This window comes from Oncorhynchus nerka, linkage group LG16, assembly GCF_034236695.1.
Source record: "Oncorhynchus nerka isolate Pitt River linkage group LG16, Oner_Uvic_2.0, whole genome shotgun sequence".
NCBI lineage: Eukaryota > Metazoa > Chordata > Actinopteri > Salmoniformes > Salmonidae > Oncorhynchus > Oncorhynchus nerka.
In genome coordinates, this window is record NC_088411.1 from 32,329,041 (window position 1) to 32,345,735 (window position 16,695).

At 41.2% G+C, this 16,695-nt stretch overlaps 1 pseudogene; it reads left to right on the forward strand.

The window, feature by feature from the left end:
• LOC115121879 (inactive heparanase-2-like) overlaps positions 1–16,695 on the forward strand; it is a 293,833-nt pseudogene that overhangs the window by 179,183 nt on the left and 97,955 nt on the right.

Below are 16,695 nucleotides of genomic sequence, written 5' to 3' on the forward strand. Positions count from 1 at the left end.
GATTTAGCCAAAACATTATGCCCTGGAACAGTGGTTCCCAGACTGTGGGACACACAGAGTTGGCAAAGGGTTTTTTGTGACCCCCGTGCCCTTCCTGCCAACCCTGCGTGCCCCACAGTTTGGGAACCATAGCTGTGGGATGATTATGCAATCAGGGCAGCTAAAATAGATCTGTTTGATGTAAATGTTTCGGCAGAATCTTTTCTGTAGAAACACATCAACATAGACTATATAACAGTAATGTTAGCAATCCTCTCACTATAGCATGTAGCAGATGAGAGGATGGTTCAGAGAACGTCTTAATAGGAATTAGTAGGAAGATACTGTAGGACAAAACATCCTGTGTGAAATGGTCTTCCAAGACTTTCTGAAAATCAAACTCATCAACTAAACCCCAAAATAGACTGTATTTCAAAATAACAATCATTTCATACCTTGATTACATTGAGACACGATCACCGAAATGTTTTAATTTCTGGGAATACTTGGGAACAGATTTCCTAAATTACAGTTTTTTCCAACTGCTTACACACGTTTTCAAAACTGTCTCCTTTTTTTCAAAACTCTACACACAATTCCCAAAACTGCACACACAAAATGCAAAATGCCTCACATCTCCTTCAAAATGTAACACTGCATTCAAAATGCCATGAACACATGTCAGAATGAAGCATTTGCATCAAATGGCAAACACTGTTTTCATAATAGTACATTTTTGGATATACCATGTAAACACTGTTGTTCTAAATCTAAAGCTCTTTGGTCTTTCATAGGCTTATATCTACATTTCAATACAATGTTCTACAGTGAAAGTAATCTGCTGAGAGGGGTAACAAGTACACTGTTATAGTTTTTCTCAGTCGCTTTGGTGCATTTTTAGCATCATCTGTAACATGTGCAAAATACAGTTTTTCTCAGTCGCTTTGGTGCATTTTTCACATCATCCGTAACATGTGCAAAATAATAAGTGCATTTCTCAGAACTATTTGTACAAACTGCAATATACAATAGATATGTTTCTAAAGCTAGTCAGTCACTAAAAATCCTTAGTACATCTCTCAAAAGTAAATATTCATGCCAATGATCATGTCAGTGTCATCAGAATGATAAGTCATTAAGTCATTGTTCACGAACAAGGTCGTCAAAATGTTTAGGCATGTTGTCAATGTAACTGTGTACTTTGACAGTATTACCTGATGTAAACTTAGGCTACAGTTTGGATGACAGTTACTGTATTGAAAATGCACAAGGCTGCACTTCTATGGCATATATCAATTTCAACAGTACTATTTACATATTACTGTATGTGGGGTATTGATTGAAAGAGACTGGACAACCCAAGGGGCACAAAGGAAAAAAAACTAAATTAGAAAGAAACACAGGAAACCACCCCTAAGGCACAACTTTGCCCGCAGCACTGTTGTGCTGTCTCTACACATCCAGACGTTCCTGTCTGTCGGCCCACATATTCTCATTCACATCACACCGGATATTTTCCCTTCCAATGCAACGTGGTAAGAATCTTTTGGAATGCCTTATCCATCCTCTGCAGGCGTCTACTGTGATGTCCTCACATGCTGCATCCATTGCTGCCAGTAGGGTCATCTGTGTGTGTGGCTGATGATCGTATGTTGAAAAGAACTACTCAATTGGATTAAGGAATGGTGAAGAAGGTGGGAGGAATTCTATGAGCATCCTCGGGTGGGTCACAAACCATTGCCTTATGATGTTTGATCGATGGAAACTCACATTATCACAAATTACCACATACTTTGGCAAATCCTCTCTAAGCAGACCCCTCTCATCATCAGGGATGAGAGCCCTGTAGAGAGTCTCTAAAAAGTTGAGTAGATGCTGGGTGTTGTATCGCCCTATAAGGTGGATATGGGTTAGGACACCATGCTCCGAAATAGCAGCACACATGGTGATATTTCCTCCCCGTTGGCCTGGCAAATCCACAGTAGCTCTGTGACCGATGATATTCCGACCCCGCCTTCTGCATTTGGTCAGGTTGAAGCCAGCCTCATCCACGTATACAAAGTTGTGAGAGGGTTCACTTGATTCCAACTCCATTATACGCTATATCGCAGAACACACAGTTGAATTGTTTTGGTAAGGAAGAGTGACATAAAATGTACATATATTGCATGTTCCTTCCACAGCAATGGAAATGTGTGCAGTTTATGCTTACTGTACTATGTATCACTATAAAATGTTGCTGTAAAGTAGTTACAGTACATAGATATATGTTTTACCTGTACATACTGGTACCGTAGCTCCTTAACTCTGTCCTCATTCCTTTGGAATGGTACACGGTACAGCTGTTTCATACTCATCTGGTTTCTATGCAGCACCCTGTCGATGATTGAGATGCTAACCGTATGGATGTTTTCAAAGACGTCGTATGGATGTTTTCAAAGACGTCGTTGTCTTCTATAATGGTCCTTTGTATTTCCCTGAGTCTCATGGCATTGTTTACTCGGACCATGGTGCAAATAGCCTCCTCGTGTTGAGGTGTGAAAAGGCGTCCTCTGCCACCGGTTTGAGGTAATCTTGCAGTCCTATGTGGGGAAATGCAGTGATGCATCGCACACTTTCACATAGACAAAAACTATGCGAACACACATTTTACTGTAAAACAAACAGGTGGGTGCATGTAAGGTGCAGTATGTATCTGTATAGAGTATATTTCTGTATGCTGTGAAATACAAGTGGACTACTGTAATATGAAGCATTGTAGGAAGTATACAGTATACTGCTTATATACAGTAACAGTGCACTGTACATTGGTGGACATACCTGTTCTCTCTTCGAAACGTTTGAACTATTGAGGACACGGTTGATTTCCCAATATTCGGCTGCACCCTTCGACCCGTCTCAGCCATTGTAAGGCCATGATTGACAACATGGTCTACAATAGTGGCCCTTATGTCATCAGATATGCGCCTATGTCCTCTTCTGCCTCTTCCTCTGTTTTGCCTTCCACCACGCATCCTTGCTCCTCTTCTTCCTCCTCTTGGCTGTTGACCCTGTTCGTTTCCTGGTCCATCCATTATTGGAAAATTGCAACTCTGTGTTGTGGTCTGTCTATATATGCTTTCCAATTGATTCTTCATGAGATGCAACTTTGAGCAATTTAGACAACTGGTTGATTGTTGGTTGAACTAACACTTTACATTCCTTCATGAGTGAGGGTCAATTTCACCTGCACGATTCATCAATTCACGTTTTTGTACAAAAGGTCTAATAGAAATGTGTAAAACTATGCTTGACAGTTTATGACAAATAGTTCAACAATTGTGCATGTAATGGCTTATGCAAGGAACTAATGCCTAGATGTTTTGAGGGGTAAGACTATTCAACAGAGAACCATCTACTTAGTAGATGGGGTGTCAAACTCATTTTGCATCGTGGGCCACATACGGCCTAGGGAGATGTCAAGTGGGCTGGACCATTAAAATTATACCATACTCTGCTACACTGCTCCACGAAATTGAAAATTTATGGAGTTGTATGAACAGTAGAATTCCATCACACAACTTTTGTTTTGAAGCTGCTGACTAACATTAAAGTGCACATTTTTTAAATCACCACAGTAAGGATTCATCTTCACAGAGCTGTATTCTTTCAATGCAAACAGTATCTAAGGCAGCATTTTAAAGGTGTTAGTCTAGTCTGGACTTGTATTTGTTCCTGAAACTTGGCATCTTTTGGCCTGTACAAGTGCATCAACACCAGGTGTCATGTCCTGACTAGCTGTCACTTTCAGAATGTCATTTAAGTGCTTGTTTGTGAGCCTTGAACGCATTTTTGTTTTATTGATATTCATCACTGAGAAAATTTGTTCACAAAGGTAGGTTGTCCCAAACATGCACAAAATTTTAGCAGCCAGGGCTGTTAATTTGGGGTACCCTGGTAGTAGATACTGATAAAATCTGTCCAGACCTACAGAGGCAAATTTGCCCTTCAAATCTGCATCACACTGCAAATCAATTATCTCTAGCTGAATTTCGACCGGCAGATCAGAAGCTTTAACTGTGAAAGGTGAGCGAAAAACTGAAAATTCTGTCTCAAGTTCACCAAATACCTGAAAACGTTTCTCAAACTCCCGCAGTAGTCCTGCAATTTTGTCTTTGTACCGTTTCATGTCCGCATCAGGTCTGGTCACACACATCTCTCAGACAGGGGAAATGAGCAGGGTTGCCATTTGCCAGTTGCATCTCCCACAAAGTCAGCTTCAACTTAAATGCATGTATGTTGTCAGAAAACTGTGTGACAACTTTTTTGCGGCCTTGCAACATTTTGTTCAGATTGTTCAAGTGTTCAGTAATATCAACCAAGAATGCAAGGTCCCGTAGCCATTCCTGAGATTGTAATTCCAACACCGGTTTTCCTTTTTTTCTCCATGAACTGTCCGATTTCCTCTCGTAGATCAAAGAAATGCCTCAGCACAGCGCCTCGGCTTAACCATCTCACTTCAGTGTGGTATGGCAGGCTGGGTAATGTTGCTGTCGCTGAGAAGTTTGTCAAACTGACGATGGTTCAGACCTCTGGACCGGATGAAATTTACAGTGCGAACAACCACCTCCATGACGTGGTCCATTTTCAGCGACTTGCAACACAATGCCTCCTGGTGCAAAAATACAGTGAAATGTCCAGAAACGATCTCCTCCATTAAGGGCTTGTACTTTGTCTTTGAACTTTGTCGCGACACCTGCTTTCTTTCCGACCATGGATGGCGCGCCGTCTGTAGCCAGGCTGACAGCGGGACCAGTCCACTCCAACTCTGTCCAATGCAGCAACGACAGAGCCGAAAATGTCTCGGCTGTTGTGGTGTCCATCATTGGCACCAACTCAAGAAACTCTTCAGTAACAGTCAATGTCTCATCAACTCCTCGAATAAATATGGCCAGTTGGGCCACGTCTGTGATGTCAGTGCTCTCGTCAATTGCCACGGAAAATGCAATAAATGACTTGACTCTCTGTTTCAATTGACTGTCTAAATCTGCCGATAGTTCCGAAATCCTCTCTGCTATAGTATTCCTCGTCAGGCTAATATTGGCAAAAGCTTGTCGCTTCTCGGGACATACAAGTTCAGCCGCCTTCATCATGCATCGTTTAACAAAGTCACCGTCGGAATACGGCTTCGATGCTAATGCTATTTCGCTAGCAATTAGGTAGCTGGCTTTTACCGCTGCTTCACTGACTTCTCGGCTCTGGATGAAAGTTGACTGCTGTTTCCTCAGACCCGCCAGCAATTCGTTAATCTTATCTCTTCTCAGTTGTCCTTGCAAGCCGTCATATTTTTCGCTGTGATGAGTCTCGTAGTGGTGTCGAATATTATATTCCTTCAATACCGAAACTTGTTGCAAACACACCAAGCACGAAGGTTTTCCGTGCATCTCTGTAAATAAATAGCGGATAATCCATGAATTGCAGCGAATTAAAAATATTAATTCCATGTCTTTTATGCATTTTTTCCACTTTCAAATTATCCTGCGGGCCTGATCGAACCTCCTTGGGGGCCGGTTCCGGCCCGCGGGCCGATGTTTGACACCCCTATATAGTAGATTATAGTAGATTCTACTATATTTTGATCAACATGACATGAGCAATTGATAATGTGGAAAAAAGCTGACACTTTTACATTATCAATTGCAATTTGTTCAAAAGGAATAAGATATTGCTTTAATGATGTGCACAAGTGACTAGATGATTTGGAATTTGTACAAGTAGTATCAAGAATTGCACTTTTGATCTAAGAAATGCACCAAAGCGACTGAGAAAAACTGTAACACCAATGCAATATAGAAACAGAAAATATTTATTAGGCCAAACATTACTGTTGTATACAGTAGCATACAACAAAACCATAAACATATGTAAACCAAAAGTATATTCTTTAGAATACAGTAAAGAACACAATTGTGTGTGTGGGGTCCCGGGGGGACAGTCCAGGAGTTGGTAGGGGGGGGCAGTCACCAGTGCTAAGCTACGCTTCATCTCTTCTCCGGCCTGAGTCTGGCCACAATACTTAGTCCACATCACAAGATACACTTTCTCTTGCCAAACATGGAGGGAAGTATCTCCTAGCGTGGCGTATCCAACCTTGGACAGAGGTAACCTCTATGTCCCCACATGCGTCCTCCATTGCCTGGAGAAGCGGCATGCGGGCATAGGGTTGGCGATCATACACTTTCCAGCGCCGGGCTGAGAAGAATTCCTCTATGGGATTTAGAAAGTTGAATATGGGGGTAGGTACAAAACTACAAATTGTGGATGGGTGGCAAACCGGTTTTGGACCAGAACAGCCCGGTGAAAACTAACATTGTCCCATAAAACCACAAATCTAGCAGGCTCCTGATCTGGATCAGGGACAAGCATTGTGTAAATTGCATCCAGAAAAGTGAGCATATGGCCGGTGTTGTACGGACCCAGGGTGGCATTGTGATGGAGGACCCCGTTTTGAGTGATGGCAGCACACAGTTATATTACCCCGACGCTGTCCGGGGACATTGGTAAATGCCCTCTGTCCTATTACATTTCTTCCGCGGCGCCTGGTTTTGGTGAGGTTGAAGCCAACCTCATCCACATAAATAAATTCATGGTGGATTACATGGGCATCCAGCTCCAATACTCTCTGTAACAGACAAAAGGATATACAGATGAGTAAATATGGTATGTCTGAAGTACTGGAAGTAGTGTTGCATACATACCTCTACAAAGTCATGTCGCATATTCTTGACTCTGTCAGAGTTTCTCTCAAATGGCACCTTGTAAAGTTGTTTCATCGTCACTCGGTGCCGTTGGAGGATGCGTTGTGTGGTCAACAGGCTTACAGCATTAATGTTGTTACATATGGTGTCATTATTCAAGATATGCTCTCTTATCTCTCGAATCCTAATTGCATTGTTGGCCAGAACCTTATTTATAATTGCAGTCTCTTGTACATCTGTAAACAAGCGTCTTCGTCCTCCATGATGTCTTTGCCTTTCCACTCTGTATTCAAACACAGTATGTGTTCAGCATAGGAACTGTAAACAATGTTCAAAAAAGGTAGTACAGCATGATAACCAACCTCATTCATTCAATGCAGTGCAGTAAATGGATGGCTTAGAGTTTCAAATGTTTATGCAATACTATGCAGTCATACGTATTTTACAGTACATTACTGTAATGCTAAAATAGTCATTATATAGTTGCATACCTGTTCTCATTTCTGAAGGTTTGAATTATGGATGCCACTGTAAATCAACTCAAGTTGGGCTGGACTCTCAGTCCAGCCTCTCTCATGGTCAAACCGTGGTTGATCACATGATCAACAAGTGTTGCCCTAATCTCATCAGAGATAGCTCTCCTTCCTTCTCTTCTTTGCCCTCGTCCTCTTCTTCCTCTTCCTCTCCCTCCTACTCCTCTTGCTCTCTGTCCATTGTTGGCATCCATTGTTCAAAACAGGTCATCTGACCTTTGACCTATTTATAGGCCTATACTACAGTAAAGCAGTGATTGGTTAGTGATCAGTTAAGCTATTAGTGTTTGCACATGTTTGCACATGTTTGCACATGTGATGAGTGTGTGTGGTGAATAAGTGTAGCATTTTGATTGGTTGTGTTTGGAAAAGGAAAGCAAGTCCCTTCCTGTTAGATTTTTGTGTTTTAGGTAGAGAATTGTGTGTAGTGTTTTGAAAAAAGTGTTTTATGCAATTGACAACTGAGTCAAAGGCTGAGAAATAGCTTATGGTTTTGGATATTTGGTGTGCAGTTTTGCACTTTAAGTGAGAGGTTTCAAAAATCGTGTGACATGAAAAGATTTTGTGTGTAAGCAGTTGGAAAAAACTGTAAACTATTTGTTTGCTGAATTCCTGAATGTCTTTTGACAAAAAATTGTTTAGTTTTTGCAGGAGGTACAGGCAGACCCTCCTCTACCGGCTCCTCTCCCTCCTCATCCTCTCCCTCCTCCTCCTCTCCCTTCTCCTCCTCTCCCTTCTCCTCCTCTCCCTCCTCCTCCTCGCCCTCCTCCTCTCCCTCCTCCTCCTCTCCTCTCCCTCCTCCTCCTCTCCCTTCTCCTTTCCCCTGGTTTTCCCTCTAGTCTGTCTCGGTCTCATGGTCAGGTGTGTGTGTGTGTGTCTCTGTGTGTGTGTGCGTGTGTGTGTGTGCGTGTGTGCGTGTGTGTGTGTGTCTGCCACACATGTTTGTTTAGAAACAGAGGCTAAGTGAACGGAGATAACATCAGTGTCAGATAAAAGATGTAACCAAGACTAAATATCTTTAACTGGTGAGAGTCGTGCCTTTCTGACAAGCTGTTTAGATAGAAGGATCTGGACATGCCAGAAGAGTTACAGGTTGAGACTAACCGGTCCACATGTCTTGTTTATGTTGTGACTCCGTTGCTCAAACAGTTAGAAATACACACACACACACACACACACACACACACACACACACACACACACACACACACACACACACACACACACACACACACACACACACACACACACACACACAGCCTGGTCATGAGGCACATATATATGAGACTAATCAAAAGTCATTTTGTGTGTCATTCCAAAATGTTGTGCTGGTATTTCAGTGGTGTTTAAAACTGAATTAGCTGATCTCTCTTGTGTTTTCATTACCAGGTTTATGAAGAACGCTGGTTCTGTTGTGGACGCTGTAACGTGGCAACAGTAGGTATTTTACCCCCTTTTCTATCCTATATCTGCATACCTATATCACTTAGCTTCAAACACACATTCCCTATTTATTAATAACAACAACAACAATAATAATAACAACAACAACAATAACGATAATAATAATAATAACAAAATAATAATATCAACAATACCAACAACAATAATAACAATACTATCAGCAATACTAATTATAATAATAATAATAATAACAACAACAATAATAACAAGAATAACAATATTAACATGAATAATAATAATAATAATATTAACAGCAACAACAACAAAAATAATAATAGTAATATGAACAACAGTAATATTTCTAATAATAATAACAATAACTATAACAATAATAATAATAATAATATAAAAAATAGTGATAATAATGATAATAAGAATAACAATAATAATAATAAAAATAATATTAATAATAATAACAACAACAACATCAACAATAATAATACTAATGACAACAACAATAAATATAAGAATAAGAATAATAACAACAAAATTAATAATAATAATAATAATAATAATAGAAAAGTTGTCATTAAAAAGGGTTCCAGTCAAGCTATTTTCAAGGTAGAATGTTTCAATGACTTTTACAAAATACAAGCACTAGTGAGAACCAGCTGCTGAAAGAATGATATGGGGACATCTCCCTATCCTCGACTCCTCCGTCCTCTCTCCTCCATGACCCGGAAACCGATAAGTGGTCGAGTGGTCGAGGAGAGTGTCAATTAGTTAGTAGGCGAATGGAGGAGTGTCCTCGCCTCCTTGATAGCCTCCTCGATAGCCTCCTCCCGCTGATGAAACACAGAAGTATCCTAGCTGAGTACTGCACAGAAGAGTTTTGAGATCACCCACAGCATAACTAGCTACATTTATTTTTTACTACATTACAGATTTCATTTGGGATTCCACCCCTTTAAACATCATTTGCATGATGACTCACAATGGAAGAGAGTCTCGTTAAATACAAATGCATTTGTTTCCACATTGCCTCTCCTCCCCTTCTCTCCTTGGTTATCTTTGAAAGTGAAGAGAGGATGGAGGACAGAGGAGTTGAGCAAACCAATCTCCCATGGTTTTGGATTGGTATTTCTTTCTCTCTCTCTCTCTCTCTCTCTCTCTCTCTCTCTCTCTCTCTCTCTCTCTCTCTCTCTCTCTCAATTCAATTCAATTCAATTCAATTCAATTCAAGGGCTTTATTGGCATGGGAAACATGTGTTAACATTGCCAAAGCAAGTGAGGTAGACAACATACAAAGTGAATATATATAAAGTGAAAAACAACAAAAATTAACATTAAACATTACACATACAGAAGTTTCAAAACAGTAAAGACATTACAAATGTCATATTATATATATATATATAATGTACAAATAGTTAAAGGACACAAGATAAAATGAATAAGCATAAATATGGGTTGTATTTACAATGGTGTTTGTTCTTCACTGGTTGCCCTTTTCTCGTGGCAACAGGTCACAAATCTTGCTGCTGTGATGGCACACTGTGGAATTTCACCCAGTAGATATGGGAGTTTTTCAAAATTGGATTTGTTTTCGAATTCTTCGTGGATCTGTGTGATCTGGGGGAAATATGTATCTCTAATATGGTCATACATTGGGCAGGAGGTTAGGAAGTGCAGCTCAGTTTCCACCTCATTTTGTGGGCAGTGAGCACATAGCCTGTCTTCTCTTGAGAGCCATGTCTGCCTACGGCGGCCTTTCTCAATAGCAAGGCTATGCTCACTGAGTCTGTACATAGTCAAAGCTTTCCTTAATTTTGGGTCAGTCACAGTGGTCAGGTATTCTGCCGCTGTGTACTCTCTGTTTAGGGCCAAATAGCATTCTAGTTTGCTCTGTTTTTTTGTTAATTCTTTCCAATGTGTTAAGTAATTATCTTTTTGTTTTCTCATGATTTGGTTGGGTCTAATTGTGCTGTTGTCCTGGGGCTCTGTAGGGTGTGTTTGTGTTTGTGAACAGAGCCCCAGGACCAGCTTGCTTAGGGGACTCTTCTCCAGGTTCATCTCTCTGTAGGTGATGGCTTTGTTATGGAAGGTTTGTGAATCGCTTCCTTTTAGGTGGTTGTAGAATTTAATGTCTCTTTTCTGGATTTTGATAATTAGTGGGTATCGGCCTAATTCTGCTCTGCATGCATTATTTGGTGTTTTTCTCTCTCTCTCTCTCTCTCTCTCTCTCTCTCTCTCTCTGTCTCTGTCTCTCTCTCTCTCTCTCTCTCTCTGTCAGAATGAAATAGTATGTGCTGTAGTTTCAAAATAAGGGAATACCGCTGTTTCGTGCAAGGTATTCACATATTTCTCTTATTATCACACACGCACACACACACCACTCTGCAAGAGCAGGGCCTCGTTTTAGGCCAAGGTCAGGCTAGTAAAGGGAAGGGGAAGGGGAAGGTTTAGTACAACACCACCCACACTGGTAAAGGCAAACCATATGCTTTCACACGCACACACACACACACAGCCTGGTCAAACCATATGCTTTCACACACACACACACACACACACACACACACACACACACACACACACACACACACACACACACACACACACACACACACACACACACACACACACACACACACACACACACACACACCCTGCTAATTATCCTCTTTACACCACATGACTAGGTTTCTTCCACTGAGCTAAAGACTTAATTTGTTCCTGCCAGACAGACTGTTTGACAGGCTGACCTCTGTAAACCAACTTTAACCAATACAAGCCCTGAAAAGATGCCACCCTGAACGGCAGTGCAATAGGCTTGCTTGATGGCTAAGACTTGAATACTTGTTTTAGATGCTGAAGGGATTTTGTCTTGTGTTTCTCTAAAGAGATAAAGTGCCTCCTATTAGATTATGTATATTTTATACAGTTTACACATTGGAGTAATTTAGCATGTAACAGCATGCTACATGTAAAGAACACAGAACACGTGGTACACCAAACCATACGCCAAATCCTATCTGTGACCAGATAGTTCACCACACCTGTTATCTTCCTCTGTCTGGCTCTGTGGGGGAGCTCAGGTTAGAGATATAACACTAATCATCCACACCTCTTACACACAGACATGTACACACAGACATGTACACACACACACACACACACACACACACACACACACACACACACACACACACACACACACACACACACACACACACACACACACACACACACACACACACACACACACACACACACACACACACACACACACACACCTATACAGACCTACCTTCCCAAATTTATGTTAACTTACTCCTCTCTACGGTACATGTTCAATATTCTCTTTCTCCTGTTCCTCCAGTACTGTTCTGTCTTCATCCTCACAGTGTGTTTGTGTTTTGTCTTCATCCTCATAGTGTGGTTGTGTTCTGTCTTCATCCTCACAGTGTGTTTGTGTTTTGTCTTCATCCTCACAGTGTGTTTGTGTTTTGTCTTCATCCTCATAGTGTGGTTGTGTTTTGTCTTCATCCTCATAGTGTGGTTGTGTTTTGTCTTCATCCTCACAGTGTGTTTGTGTTTTGTCTTCATCCTCACAGTGTGTTTGTATTTAGTCTTCATCCTCACAGTGTGGTTGTGTTTTGTCTTCATCCTCACAGTGTGGTTGTGTTTTGTCTTCATCCTCATAGTGTGGTTGTATTTAGTCTTCATCCTCACAGTGTGGTTGTATTTAGTCTTCATCCTCACAGTGTGGTTGTGTTTTGTCTTCATCCTCACAGTGTGGTTGTGTTTTGTCTTCATCCTCATAGTGTGGTTGTGTTTTGTCTTCATCCTCACAGTGTGTTTGTATTTAGTCTTCATCCTCACAGTGTGGTTGTGTTTTGTCTTCATCCTCATAGTGTGGTTGTGTTTTGTCTTCATCCTCACAGTGTGGTTGTGTTTTGTCTTCATCCTCACAGTGTGGTTGTGTTTTGTCTTCATCCTCACAGTGTGGTTGTGTTTTGTCTTCATCCTCATAGTGTGGTTGTGTTTTGTCTTCATCCTCACAGTGTGTTTGTGTTTTGTCTTCATCCTCACAGTGTGGTTGTGTTTTGTCTTCATCCTCATAGTGTGGTGGTATTTAGTCTTCATCCTCACAGTGTGGTTGTGTTTTGTCTTCATCCTCATAGTGTGGTTGTGTTTTGTCTTCATCCTCACAGTGTGGTTGTGTTTTGTCTTCATCCTCACAGTGTGGTTGTGTTTTGTCTTCATCCTCACAGTGTGGTTGTGTTTTGTCTTCATCCTTACAGTGTGGTTATGTTCTGTCTGAATGGGAGTATTGCTCTATTAATAGGAGCATAAAGATTGTATAGGAGACTGGACACTCAGCAGGGGGACTGAGGTTATTTACAGCTAAATGGAGATAACAGAGAGCTGTGAGAGGAAAGAAAGAGCAGGAGGGTGATGGAGATTAGCGTTGCTCTCCACACTTTATTCACTGTCTCGCTGGACTCGTAAATCATGGGGGCCCATTTCCCTGAAGGGACACGTTTTATTCAGTGGTAGAGCTAAGATCCTCACAAGCACATGCCCGGCATGATCATACACACACACACACACACACACACACACACACACACACACACACACACACACACACACACACACACACACACACACACACACACACACACACACACACACACACACACACACACACACACACACACACGAGCGCACTCTTTGTATCTTGTCTCCCTTTCTCTCTCCTTCTTTATCTCTCTCACTTGCCTCATTTTCTGTCTCTTTGTTCTCCCTCCCTCCCTTCTTATCTTGTAACTTTCTTTCTCTTCTCTCTGACATCTTAAAACCTCAAATCTGGTATTTATCTACATCTCAACTATTCCTCTACATAAATCCTGCTCTGCTCTACTGCTCTGAGACTGGCACGTCAGAGAGAGAACCAGTGTACAGGGGAGACAGAGAGGGGGGAGAGGGGGGAGGGGGTGGAGAGGAGGGAGGAGAAAAAGTGAGAGAGATGGGGGAGAGCAAGGGGGAGAAAGAGAGAGAGAGGGGAGAGAGAGAGAAGGGGGAGAGAGAGAGGAAGAGAGAGAGAGAGGGGAGAGATAGAGAGAGAGCCAGGGGAGAGAAAGAGGGGGAGAAAGAGGGGGGGAGAGAGAGAGGGGGAGGAGAGAGAGAGAGAGAGAGAGGAGAGATAGAGAGAGAGCCAGGGAGAGAAAGAGGGGGAGAGAGAGAGGGGGGGAGAAAGAGAGAGAGAGGGGAGAGAGAGAGAGAGAGAGAGAGAGAGAGAGAGAGAGAAAACATGGATATGCCATTAGGAGACATCCCAGAAGTAACCAGAATTGTTTAACTATTTTTTAGAATACATTAATGGTAAAAGAATAAGCACACACGGGATGTTTAAGGAAATGTATTGATTGTATTCTAAAACATTTCAACTGTACATCAACAAGACATGGTACATCTGAGGCCAGGAAGCCCATTGTTGGGCCAGCAGAGAGAGGGGTTCGGCTGTAAAGGGTATTTAGTGAGGATGAAACATGGCTGAGGAAACAACCGAGACAGCTCGGTCTCAGGAAAGGCCCAAAACCTGTATCTTTAAACTCTGATGTAAGTTCACCTTGAAAAACCTTTCTAATCATTATAGCCGCCGTTATAAACTGGGTCATTTGGGTCCTGGATGCTGATTGGCTGAAACAGCATTAGATGAGTTAAAGAGGTTCTTCACTTCCCCATAGATGAGTTAAAGAGGTTCTTCGCTTGTCCCCATAGATGAGTTAAAGAGGTTCTTCGCTTCCCCATAGATACAGTTGAAGTCGGAAGTTTACATACACTTTGGTTTTTCAACCAGTCCACAAATGTCTTGTTAACAAACTATAGTTTTGGCAAGCGGGTTAGGATATCTACTTTGTGCATGACACAAGTAATTTGTTTTACAGACAGATTATTTCACTTAGAATTCACTGTATCACAATTCCAGTGGGTCAGAAGATTACATACACTAAGTTGACTGTGCCTTTAAATAGCTTGGAAAATTCCAGAAAATGATGTCATGGCTTTAGAAGCTTCTGATAGGCTAATTGACATCATTTGAGTCAATTGGAGGTGTACCTGTAGATGTATTTCAAGGCCTACCTTCAAATTCAGTGCCTCTTTGCTTGACATCATGGGAAAATCAAAATAAATCAGCCAAGACCTAAGAAAAAAATTGTAGTCCTCCACAAGTCTGGTTCATCCTTGGGAGCAATTTCCAAACGCCTGAAGGTACCACGTTCACCTGTACAAACAATAGTACGCAAGTATAAACACCAGGGACCATGCAGCCGTCATACCGCTCAGAAAGGAGACGCCTTCTGTCTCCTAGAGGTGAACGTACTATGGTGCGAAAAGTGCAAATCAATCCCAGAACAACAGCAAAGGACATTGTGAAGATGTTGGAGGTAACAGGTACAAAAGTATCTATATCCACAGTAAAACTAGTTTTATATCGACATAACCCGAAAGGCCGCTCAGCAAGGAAGAAGCCACTTCTCCAAAACTGACATAAAAAATCCAGACTACGGTTTGCAACTGCACATGGGGACAAAGATCGTACTTTTTGGAGAAATGTCCTCTGGTCTGATAAAACAATAATATAACTGTTTAATGACCATAATAACCATCGTTATGTTTGGAGGAAAAAGGGGGACGCTTGCAAGCCGAAGAACACCATCCCAACCGTGAAGCACGGCGGTGGCAGCATCATGTTGTGGCGGTGCTTTGCTGCAGGAGGGACTGGTGCACTTCACAAAATAGATGGCATCATGAGGACGGAAAATTATGAGGATATATTGAAGCAACATCTCAAGAAATCAGTCAAGAAGTTAAAGCTTGTTGGCAAATAGGTCTTCCAAATGGACAATGACACCAAGCATACTTCCAAAGTTGTGGCAAAATGGCTTAAGGACAACAAAGTCAAGGTATTGGAGTGGCCATCACAAAGCTCTGACCTGAATCCTATTGAAAATTTGTGGGCAGAACTGAAGAAGTGTGTGCGAGTGCGAGCAAGGAGGCCTACAAACCTGACTCAGTTACACCAGCTCTGTCAGGAGGAACAGACCAAAATTCACCCAACTTATTGTGGAAAGCTTGTGGAAGGCTACCTGAAATGTTTGACGTGAAGTTAAACAATTTAAAGGCAATGCTAGCAAATACTAATTGAGTGTATGTAAACTTCTGACCCACTGGGAATATGATGAAAGAAATAAAAGCTTAAATAAATAATTCTGTCTACTATTATTCTCACAATTCACCTTCTTCACATGAAGTGGTGATCCTAACTGACCTAAAACAGGGAATCTTTACTGGATTAAATGTCAGGAATTGTGGAAAAACTGAGTTTAAATTTGGCTAAGGTGTATGTAAACTTCAGACTTCAGACCAACTGTATATATTAATGTATTGAAACTGCACAGCAATGTATTCATGCATTATCTAAACTGCACAGCTATATATGATTGCATTATCTAAACTGCACAGCTATATATTAATGCATTATCTAAACTGCACAGCTATATATTAATGCATTATCTAAACTGCACAGCTATATATTAATGCATTATCTAAACTGCGCAGCTATACATTACTGCATTATCTAAACTGTGCAGCTATACATTAATGCATTATCTAAACTGTGCAGCTATACATTAATGCATTATCTAAACTACCCAGCTATACATTAATGCATTATCTAAACTGCACAGCTATATATTATTTCATTATCTAAACTGCACAGCTATATATTATTTCATTATCTAAACTGCACAGCTATATATTAATGCATTATCTAAACTGCACAGCTATATATTAATGCATTATCTAAACTGCGTCCGTGAATCCACCATAGAAATAAAAATAATATAAGCTCCAGTAATATGGAGCCTACATATTAAAGCAATGGGCCAGTTTGTGTTGCATGGCCCGGTGCCCCGGGTGGGTGGAGATTTCTCTTTAGGTCAATGGAATGGTCAAGAATAAGCAAACCC